Source organism: Monodelphis domestica, chromosome 3, assembly GCF_027887165.1.
Source record: "Monodelphis domestica isolate mMonDom1 chromosome 3, mMonDom1.pri, whole genome shotgun sequence".
Taxonomy (NCBI): domain Eukaryota; kingdom Metazoa; phylum Chordata; class Mammalia; order Didelphimorphia; family Didelphidae; genus Monodelphis; species Monodelphis domestica.
In genome coordinates, this window is record NC_077229.1 from 4,219,997 (window position 1) to 4,230,920 (window position 10,924).

Consider the following 10,924-nt stretch of genomic DNA (forward strand, 5'->3'; position numbering starts at 1 on the left):
CTAGGCAATATAAAATACTTGGGAATCTATCTGCTGAGACAAACACAAGAACTATATGAACACAACTACAAACCACTCTCCACACAACTAAAACTAGATCTGAGGAATTGGAAAAACATTAACTGTTCATGGGTAGGACGAACTAACAAAAAAAATGACCATCCTACCCAAACTTATCTATTTATTTAGTGCCATACCCATTGAACTTCCAAAAAACTTTTTTACAGAATTAGAAAAAACCATAACAAAGTTCATTTGGAAGAACAAAAGATCAAGGATATCCAGGGAAATCATGAAAAAAATACAAAGGAAGTTGGCCTTGCAGTACCAGATCTCAAACTATACTATAAAGCAGTGGTCATCAAAACAATTTGGTACTGGTTATGAAACAGAAAGAAGTATCAATGGAATAGACTTGGGGTAAGTGACCTTAGTAACACAGTCTATGACAAGCCCAAAGATCCCAGCTTCTGGGACAAAAATCCACTATTTGATAAAAACTGTTGGGAAAATTGGAAGATAGTATGGGAGAGATTAGGCTTGGATCAACACCTCACACTCTACACCAAGATAAACTCAGAATAGGTGAATTACTTGAACATAAAGAAGGAAACTATAAGTAAATTATGTGAACACAGAATAGTATACATGTCAGACCTTTGAGAAGGGAAAAGTTTTAAAACCAAGCAAGACTTAGAAAGCGTCACGACATGTAATATAAATAATTTTGACTACATCAAATTAAAAAAGTTTTTGTACAAACAAAACCAATGTAACCAAAATCAGAAGGGAAATAACAAACTGGGAAACAGTCTTCATAACAAAAACCTCTGACAAAGGTGTAATTACTCAGATTTACAAAGAGCTAAATCAATTGTACAAAAAATCAAGCAATTCTCCAATTGATAAATGGGCAAGGGACATGAATAGGCAATTTCAGTCAACGAAATCAAAACCATTAATAAGCACATGAAAAAGTGCTCTAAATCTCTTATAATCAGAGAGATGCAAATCAAAACAACTCTGAGGTATCACCTCCCACCTACCAGATTGGGTAACATGACAGCAGCGGAAAGTAATGAATGCTGGAGGGGATGTGGCAAAGTTGGGACATTAACGCATTGCTGGTGGAGTTGTAAATAGATCCAACCATTCTGGAGAGCAATTTGGAACAATGTCCAAAGGGCGCTAAAAGATTGTCTGTCCTTTGATCCAGCCATAGCACTACTGGGTTTATACCCCAAAGAGATAATAAGGAAAATATATGTACAAGAATATTCATAGCTGCACTCTTTGTGGTGGCAAAAAAATTGGAAACTGAGGGAATGCCCTTCAATTGGGAAATGGCTGAACAAATTGTGGTAAATGTTGGTGATGGAATACTATTGTGCTCAAAGGAATTATAAAGTGGAGGAATTCCATGGGAACTGGAACAACCTTCAGGAAGTGATGCAGAGCGAAAGGAGCAGAATCAGGAGAACATTGTAAACAGAGACTGATACACTGTAGTACAATCAAATTCTCCATTAGTAGCCATGCAGTGATCCTGAACAACCCAGAAGGCAGTATGAGAAAGAACACTATTCACACTGGGAGGAAAAACTGTGGGAGTAAAAACACCAAAGAAAAACAATTGCTTGATTAAATGGGTCGAAGGGGATATGATTGGGGATGTAGACTCTAAATGAACATCCTAGTGCAAACATCACAACATGGAATTGGGTCCTGATCAAGGATACATGTAATACCCGGTGGAATTGTGTGTCGGCTTTGGGAGGGGTAGGGAGAGGGGAGGGAGGGAAAGAATATGATTTTTGTAACCAAGGAATAATGTTAAAAATTGACCGACTATTTAAAAAAAATTTAAAGAGAATGCTGGAGGGGATGTGGCAAAGTAGGGACATTAATTCATTGCTGGTGGAGCTGTGAACTGATCCAATCATTCTGGAGGGCAATTTGGAACTATGCCCAAAGGGCGACAAAAGAATATTTACCCTTTGACCCAGCCATAGCACTGCTGGGTCTGTACCCCAAAGAGATAATGGACACAAAGACTTGTACAAAAATATTCATAGCTGTGCTCTTTGTGGTGGCCAAAAACTGGAAAACGAAGGGATGCCCATCAATTGGGGAATGGCTGAACAAACTGTGGTATATGTTGGTGATGGAATACTATTGTGCTAAAAGGAATAATAAAGTGGAGGAGTTCCATGGAGACTGGAACAACCTCCAGGAAGTGATGCAGAGCGAGAGGAGCAGAACCAGGAGAACATTGTACACAGAGACTAATACACTGTGGTATAATCGAACGTAATGTACTTCTCCATTAGTGGCGGTGTAATGTCCCTGAACAACTTGCAGGGATCCAGGAGAAAAAAACACCATTCATAAGCAAAGGATAAACTATGGGAGTGGAAACACCGAGAAAAAGCAACTGCCTGAATACAGAGGTTGAGGGGACATGACAGAGGATAGACTCTAAATGAACACTCTAATGCAAATACTATCAACAAAGCAATGGGTTCAAATCAAGAAAACATCTAATGCCCAGTGGACTTATGCATCGGCTATGGGGGGTGGGGGGGAGGAAAAGAAAATGATCTATGTCTTTAACGAATAATGCTTGGAAATGATCAAATAAAAGATATTTTTTAAAAAAAAAGAATTTAAAGAGTAAATTAGAGGAGGTGGAGTCAAAATGGTAGCATAGAGGGAGCGAACATTCAGATCTCTGAAAATCCTTCCTCACCAATTAAAAACAAAATGCTCCTAGGGGACTGAAAACCAATTCTAACAACAGGACAGAGCTAAGGAACCCTCCTGCTGGACTCAACCTAAAACGTATGCCCCGAAAATGCCTGAATTTCAGAACACTCGGGTTTAAGGGGAAGGAAGAAGGTCCCAGGACCCCTCCCCCAACTACAGTATTGAGCCTCCAACAGTGGCTGGAATGTCTGGGCAGGCAAGGGAGTTAGTCTGGAGGGAGTAACTTGAGGGCAAAACTGCCAAACTCAGGGCTTTGAACACAGGTGATGGGGAGGTAGCTAGAGGAGAACCTCAAAGAAGGCAGCCCAATCACAGCTGAAACTCTCCATATTTCCCACCCACCCCCTTCCCAAGGTTTTGGCCTGGGGGCACATCCAGCTCTGCAAGTTCAACTCTGCTCAGTGATAGTCTCTCGTGATCGAGAATGACTATTGTCTGTACCCTCATGTGGCTTTGGAGTCCAAAGGCTGAGGCGCACAGTTTGTGGCCCATGGGGCCTGGGATGCCAGTTGTTATGGGAGGTGCGGTTGTGGCCTGGTGTCTGCGTTCACGCGCAGCAGCAAGACGTTGACGTCGCTCATCTTCAAAGGTGGTGGCAGCATGGTTAATGTGGGCTCGCCAGCTGCTTCTGACAGAGGCAGCGAGTTCTAGCTGCTTTGGTGTCATGCCAGCCCACTTCAAGTTTGACTTTAGCTGATCCTTGTATCTTTTCTTTGGTCGGCCTTGTTTCCTGAGTCCAGCTGACAGTTCACCATAGAATACCTGTCTTGGTATTCGCTGTGGGTCCATGGGGATGACGTATCCAGACCATTGTAGCTGGGTTTGGAGGACCATGACTTCGATGCTGGTAGAGTTGGCTCTGTCGAGGACTTCCCGATTGGTGATTCGGTCCTGCCATCAGATCCTCATGATTGACCAGAGGGAGCGTTGGTGGAATTGCTCCAGCTGTTTCATGTGCTTCCAGTACAGTGTCCATGTCTCATAACCGTACAGGAGTGAGCTGAGGACCACTGCGTTATACACTTTGAGCTTCGTCGCAGTGCTTACACCACTGTTTTGGAGGATTTTGCAGCGCAGCCGCCCAAGTGCCTGGCTGGCCTTTTGGATCCTGGCATTGATCTCGTGGTCTAGGGACCCGTTTTTGGCGATGGTACTGCCGAGGTACTTGAAAGTGTTGACGTTAGAAAGCTGCGTGCCGTCAATTGTAATGCACGGCTGGTTCATTAGCCTCCCTGGTGCAGGTTGGAACAGCACCTCTGTTTTGCTGAGGCTGATAGTCAGGCCAAACAGTTTTGTTGCGGTGGAGAACCTGTCCACAATGGTTTGGAGATGATTTTCTTGGTGGGCCATGAGAGCACAGTCATCTGCAAAGAGAGCTTCCAGGATGAGTTTCTCTGTTGCCTTTGTTTTTGCAGTCAGGTGGCGAAGGTCAAATAGTGAGCCATCCAGTCAGTATTTGATGTAGATGCCCAGGTCTAGATCCATCACAGCATGTCGTAATACTTGGGTGAAAAATAAGTTGAATAGTACCGGAGCGAGGACACAGCCTTGTTTCACCCCATTGGAGATGTTGAAGCAATTGGAAGTCTCTCCACCAGATAGGACTTCCCCTGTCATGTCGACATGAAAGAGGTGGATCAGTTTGACGAATTTTGCTGGGCAACCGAGCTTGCTGAGGATCACCCACAATGCGTCCCTGTTCACTGTGTCGAACGCCTTTGTCAGGTCTATGAAGACAATGTAGAGACTCAGGTTCTGCTCAAGGCATTTTTCCTGCATTTGCCTCACTGTCAAGACCATGTTGATGGTGCTGCGATCTGGTTGGAAGCCACATTGTGATTCAGGCAGGTTCTGCTCTGAAACAGATGACAGGAGTCTGTGGAGTATAACACGGGCGAGGATCTTTCTGGCAATGGAGAGTAGTGAGATGCCTCTGTAGTTGTCACAGGCTGCTCGTGAGTTTTTGTTCTTGTATAGGGCTACGATGGAGGCATCTCTGAGTTCTGGGGGCATGTCTTCCTCTTCCCATATGCTGGTCAGCACTATGTGGAATGCCTGGAGCGCCTTTCCATTTAAGGCCTTGTACACCTCGGTTGGGATCCCTTCTTTATTGGGTGCCTTGCCTGCACTCATTTGTTTAATGGCTTTCTGGACTTCCTCTATTGAAGAAGGGATATCAAGTTGTTCAATGGAGCCGTTTTGGGGGATCTGGTCAAGGGCACTTTGGTCAACTGAAGAGGGTCATTTGAGAAGCTGACTGAAGTGTTCTTTCCACCTGTTGCTGATGCCTTTTTTATCTTTTATGAGAGTGTCACCATCAGAGGATAGCAAAGGAGTGGTGGTGGGTTTTGATGGCCCATAGACAGTCTTGAGGGCACTGAAAAATTGTTTGTAGTTTTTCATTTCAGCAAACCGCTGGATTTCTTCTGCCTTTTTTTCCCACCATCGGTCTTGCATCTTCCTGATCTCACGCTGCGCCGTGGCTTGGAGAGACATGAATCTGTCCTTTTTAGGAGCAGAGTTTGGGTTATTTTGCCCCTCCATAACTAGGATTAATCTTATCAAGTTTTCAGAAGGCAGGGAAGCTCAAGGTCCAACACCCCTCCCCCACAAAGTGCTCTGAGGGCCTTGCTAAGCTCCAAGGATGGAGGTTGACAGAAAAGCCTAAACCCACAGATCAAGCATATAATGAGAGGAACAAGACTACAAGCAACTACAGGGGGAAAAGAAGGGGGAAAATATGAGCAATCAACAGAAAAAGAAAAAAGAAATTACAATTTAGGGGAATAAGAATAGAGAGGTTAGAAAGGGAAGTAAAATATGAATGGGAACTAGGGGGACTGATTAAAAACAAAACACTGGTGTAGGACATAGTGAAAGAAGAAAGGGCAGTCCTAGGAGTGGAAATCAGAATACTGGGAAATACACAGCTGGTAATGATAACTCTGAATGTGAATGGAATGAACTTACCCATAAAATGCAAGGAAATAGCAGAGTGGCTTAGAAATCAAAACCCTACTATATGCTGTCTACAACAAACACACATGAGAAAGGTAGACACACATAGGGTATGTAAACCTCAAAATTCCTTAGACTTATAAATGTTGGAAATTTCACCATTGGGATATTTCATACTTGGAAAATTTCTTACTGATAGTCTATTGGAATGGGAACCCCATTGGCATTGGAGGTTCCTTCTCTTCCCTTCTTAAGATTACTTTAGGACAGAAACCCTTTGCTGAACAATGGAAAGGACTTTGACCTATGCTTAAGCATAGAACAGGAATTTCTTTGAGTCATGATTGATTTTAGAATTGATACAATGGAGATACTTGGAATAAATCTCCACCCTATTCAGTCCTAACAGGATTGAGTAAGGGCTGCAGCCTAGATCAAAATTTAATTATTCCAATCTCTACCCTACTCAGGTTAACAGGATTTAGAAAGGGCTGTAGCAAAGGAGCAAAGATTTAATCATTTGAAAATATGACCTTCAACAGACATGTGCAAAGCCTCTGGGCGGTCCTGGGTTAAGCTAGAGCCTCCACTGGCACAGGGAAATTGATGGACAGGGGATTGGTAGATGTGAGGACTGAGGGGAGGCAACTTGGATGGTTTCCTTAAAGATAGGGGGTCTGAAGACTCCAGGTGGTTGAGTAGTTGGTCGGTGTGGTTCGTATGGGCTCTGAGAAGCTTGCTCTGAAGGAAGCTGAAGGTGGGGGCCTCTGAGACTGTTTCTCCATTTTGGTCACGTGAGTAATAGGGACTGATCTCTTTTCTTTGCCCCAGCTATCTAAGGGCTTGGGCCTTTTGGCCCAGCCTAAACAGAAGGGGTATTTAAGCCCTATTCCCTTCTCTCCCTTTTTCTCTCTCTCTATCTCTAATTCCTTTCTTCCTCCTTTTGTGATTAAACTCCATAAAAGATTGACTGCTAACTTACGTTTTCATTTAGGAATTACATAGCTGAATTCCTTGGCGACCTTAAATTAATATATATCAGTCTTTTAAAGTGATTCCCTTGTCACAGTTAAAAGTAAGCGGACTGAGCCAAATCTGTTGGGCATCAACTGAGAAAAAGAAAGCAGGAGTCCCAATCATGATATCTGACAAAGCCTAAAAATAGATATAGTCAAAAGAGACAGGGAAGGTAATTACATCCTGATAAAAGGCGGTATAGACAATGAGGAAATATCAGTACTCACCATGTATGTACCAAATGGCAAAGCATCCAATTTCTAAAGGAGAAATTAGTGGAGCTCAAAGCTGCAATAGATAGAAAACTATGTTAGTGGGAGACCTGAACTTTTCTCTATCAGATATAAATAAATCAAGCCAAAAAACAAACAAGAAAGAGGTAAGAGAAGTGAATGAAATCTTAGAAAAATTAGAGTTAGTAGACATGTGGAGGAAAATAAATAGGGACAAAAAGGAATACACCTTTTCAGCAGCACATGGTACATTCACAAAAATTGACCATGTACTAGGGCATAAAAACATTGCAAACAAGTGCAAAAGTGCAGAAATAATAAATGCAACCTTCTCATATCATAATGAAATGAAAAGAATAATTAAAAAGGGTACATGGAGAGGAAAATAAAAAATTAATTGGAAATTAAACGATACGATTCTCCAAAATTGGCTAGATAAAGAACAAACCATAGAAACAATAATTTCATTGAAGAAAATGACAATGCTGAGACATCCTTTCAAAATCTATGTGATGCAGCTGAAGCAGTACTCAGGGGAAAATTTATATCTTTGAATTCATATATTAACAAATTAAGGAGGGCAGAGGGCAATGAATTGGGCATGCAAATTTAAAACATTAGAAAGTGAACAAATTAAAAATCCTCAGAAGAAAACTAAATTAGAGATCCTAAAAATCATAAGATAAATTAATAAAATTGAACATCAAAGAACTATTGATTTAATAAATAAGACTAGAAGCTGGTACTTTGAAAAAAACAACAAATAACACACAATAGTAATGGTCAATCTAATTTTAAAATGGAAAGAAGAAAAACAAATTAACAGTATCCAAGATGAAAAAGGAGATCTCACCTCTAATGAAGAGGAAATTAAGGCAATAATAAAAAACTATTATGCCTAATTATATGGCAGTAAATATAGCAATCTAGGTGATATGAATAACTATTTACAAAAAATATAAATTACCTAGATTAACAGAGGTAGAAATAGAATACCTAAATAACCCCATATCAGAAAAAGAAATGGAACAAGCCATCAAAGTACTCCCTAAGAATAAATCCCCAGGACCAGATGGATTCACAAGTGAATTCTATCAAACATTCAAAGAACAGCTAATCCCAATACTATACAAACTATTCGACATGATAAACAAAGAAGGAGTTCTATAAAGTTACTTTTATGCCACAAATATGGTACTGATTCCAAAGGCTGGCACCTCAAAAACAGAAAATGAAAACTACAAACCAATATCCCAAATGAACATAGATGCAATAATCTTAAATACAATACTAGCAAAAAGACTCCAGCAAGTGATCACGAGGGCTATTCATTATGACCTGTTAAGATTTATAACAGGAATGCCAGAATGTTTCAATATTAGGAAAACCATTGACATAATTGACCATATTAACAAGCAAACCAACAAAATCACATGATTATTTCAATAGATGTAAAAAAAGCCTCTGGAAAAATACAACACTAATTCCTATTGAAAACACTAGAAAACATAGGAATAGAAGGACCTTTCCTAAAAATAATAAACAGTGTATATCTAAAACCATCAGCAAACATCATCTGTAATGGGGATAAATGAGCAGCCTTCCCAATAAGATCAAGAGTGAAATAAGGATGCCCATTATCACCTGTATTATTGAATATTGTACTAGAAACACTAGCAGTAGCAATTAGAGAAGAAAAAAAACTTGAAGGTATTAAACTAGGCAATGTGGAGACCAAGCTATCACTCTTTGCAGATTATATGATGGTCTACTTAAAGAATCCTAGAGAATCCACTAAAAAGCTAGTGGAAATAATCCACAAACTTTAGCGAAGTTGCAGGATACAAAATAAACCCACACAAATCATCAGCATTTCTACATATTTCTAACAAATCTCAGCAACAGGAATTAGAAAGAGAAATTTCATTTAAAAATCACCCTAGACAATATAAAATACTTAGGAATCTATCTACTGAAACAAACACAGGAATTTTATGAACACAACTATAAAACCCTTTCAGTTATGCCCCATATTAAGCCCCCTAGATTATTACCCCCAAAATATTGCAATTACAGAAATAAGGCCCAAATATTACTGCCCATGACTCCTCCTTTCTCAAGAACAAGACACGCTCCAAGGACTTACAATAAACACCAGCCAAAAGCTTGAGCGCTATAATGAATCTTTTCCTATACTTAGCACACTCCAATGAATTTGTTGGAAGAGAAGTCAAGCAGCATTGCCAGGCACTGCAAAGTAACACAAGAAAAACAGAACTTGTAAATTGAGGAAAACTCCAAAACTAATTTGCTTTAAGTCTTCACACCTAAATATGAATATGTTTTGTTGTTCATCTCCCAAGCAATTATGATTGATAGTGAAGGCTTACCAAAATCACAATGATCCTCTTAGCAGGTCAAGGGGCACTAACCTACAAATGGCTTTATTCACATTAATCTATCACAGAGTGTTGTAGAAACCTAGTAAATGATAACAGAATTCTTTGTTGTAGTAACATCACAAGAGTGTTGTTTAGGTGATTTGATAATATCCAGTCAAAATGTAGAATGTCACATAGGTAGAGAATTGACTGTGTGTATGTATCTGAAAAACTATATAAAAGAAACCACAGTAATATGGCAGAGCACTGTGTGTGATGCCTGCATATGTGGGTTGAATGCACGGTGTTTCTTATCTTTATTACTCGACTGTGATGCCACGCCTGGGCAGAGAGACCCTGGGTCCTCAGAGAGACCACTGGATGGACCTCTGTAAGAAGGTAACATAGACACTTTGCAGGCACTTGGTGCAGCACTCTATTGCATTGTCCAAAGTTACTTTCTTGTCACAATCCCAGGATAAGAAAGAAAACTAGCATTTGAGAGCTTTTAGCACAAAATAGAAAGCGGGGATGATGGTCATATTTCCAAAATGGAAAAGAATGCTTGTGCTTACTCACAGAGGACAACACAGGCCAAGAGACCAGTAATTATATCTCCTTAAAGTATACTATCTTGGAAGAACTGAAATCGTATAGCTAGCTCTGAAAATAAGAGTATAAAAATCCTGAAATGTTGGAAAGTGTCCTATTCACCTCAGAGCAGAGCCCAACATTGATATGAAGCTAAAAGTCAAGAACTAGGCTGAGAAATGAGAAAATAATGTGAAGATTGGATTTAGCTATGTCCTGATTGTAACAATGAAGGTACTTAGCTCTTCCTTTATTGGGAAGATTGAATTGTAATCCACAATCTATTTTTAGATTTTAATCCCCAAAAGGTATTTGAAGTAGATCTACCCATTTTAATCTACAAAAAGGCAGGAACTAACTACTAAACGTGCAAACTAACTACTAAAACTACTAACTACTAAAGGTGTGATCTAACCAAAAAAGGTATAATCTAACCAAAGAAGGTGTGAACTGAAGAGTGGGCAGTCCTAGAGAGAGCATCTGCTGTAATTGGTAGACGTGAAATTTAGGGGAGGTGACACAAGAGAAAAAGAGGACCACAGAGGTCAGAGGACATTCGAAGATATTCGATATTTGAGATTCAATATAGTTTGGAAGAACTCTGACTCAGAGTTGGACTGGAGGATCAGTTTCTCGAGTTTGGAGTGAAGAAGAGTCACTTGGAGGAGAGACTGGAAGACAGACAATCAGAATTGGCTGTGGAACTTGACCCTGGAGGAGACCTCAGACTGCTTTCCTTTTAGATGGTCATTATGGTGAGTGAAAGGCTGAAGTAGTTCCCTGGCCTTCCTGGAGGTGTGAACCTCCGAGAAAGGCCCGTTGTCTTGAGACTCTTTATCCCTGATTAGGGTCTTAGAATTTCTACCTGGCTCAAAGGAAGCCAGAGTTCTCTCTCTCTCTCTCTCTCTCTCTCTCTCTCTCTCTCTCTCTCTCTCTCTCTCTCTCTCTCTCTCTCTCTCTCATTCCTTAACATCTTCC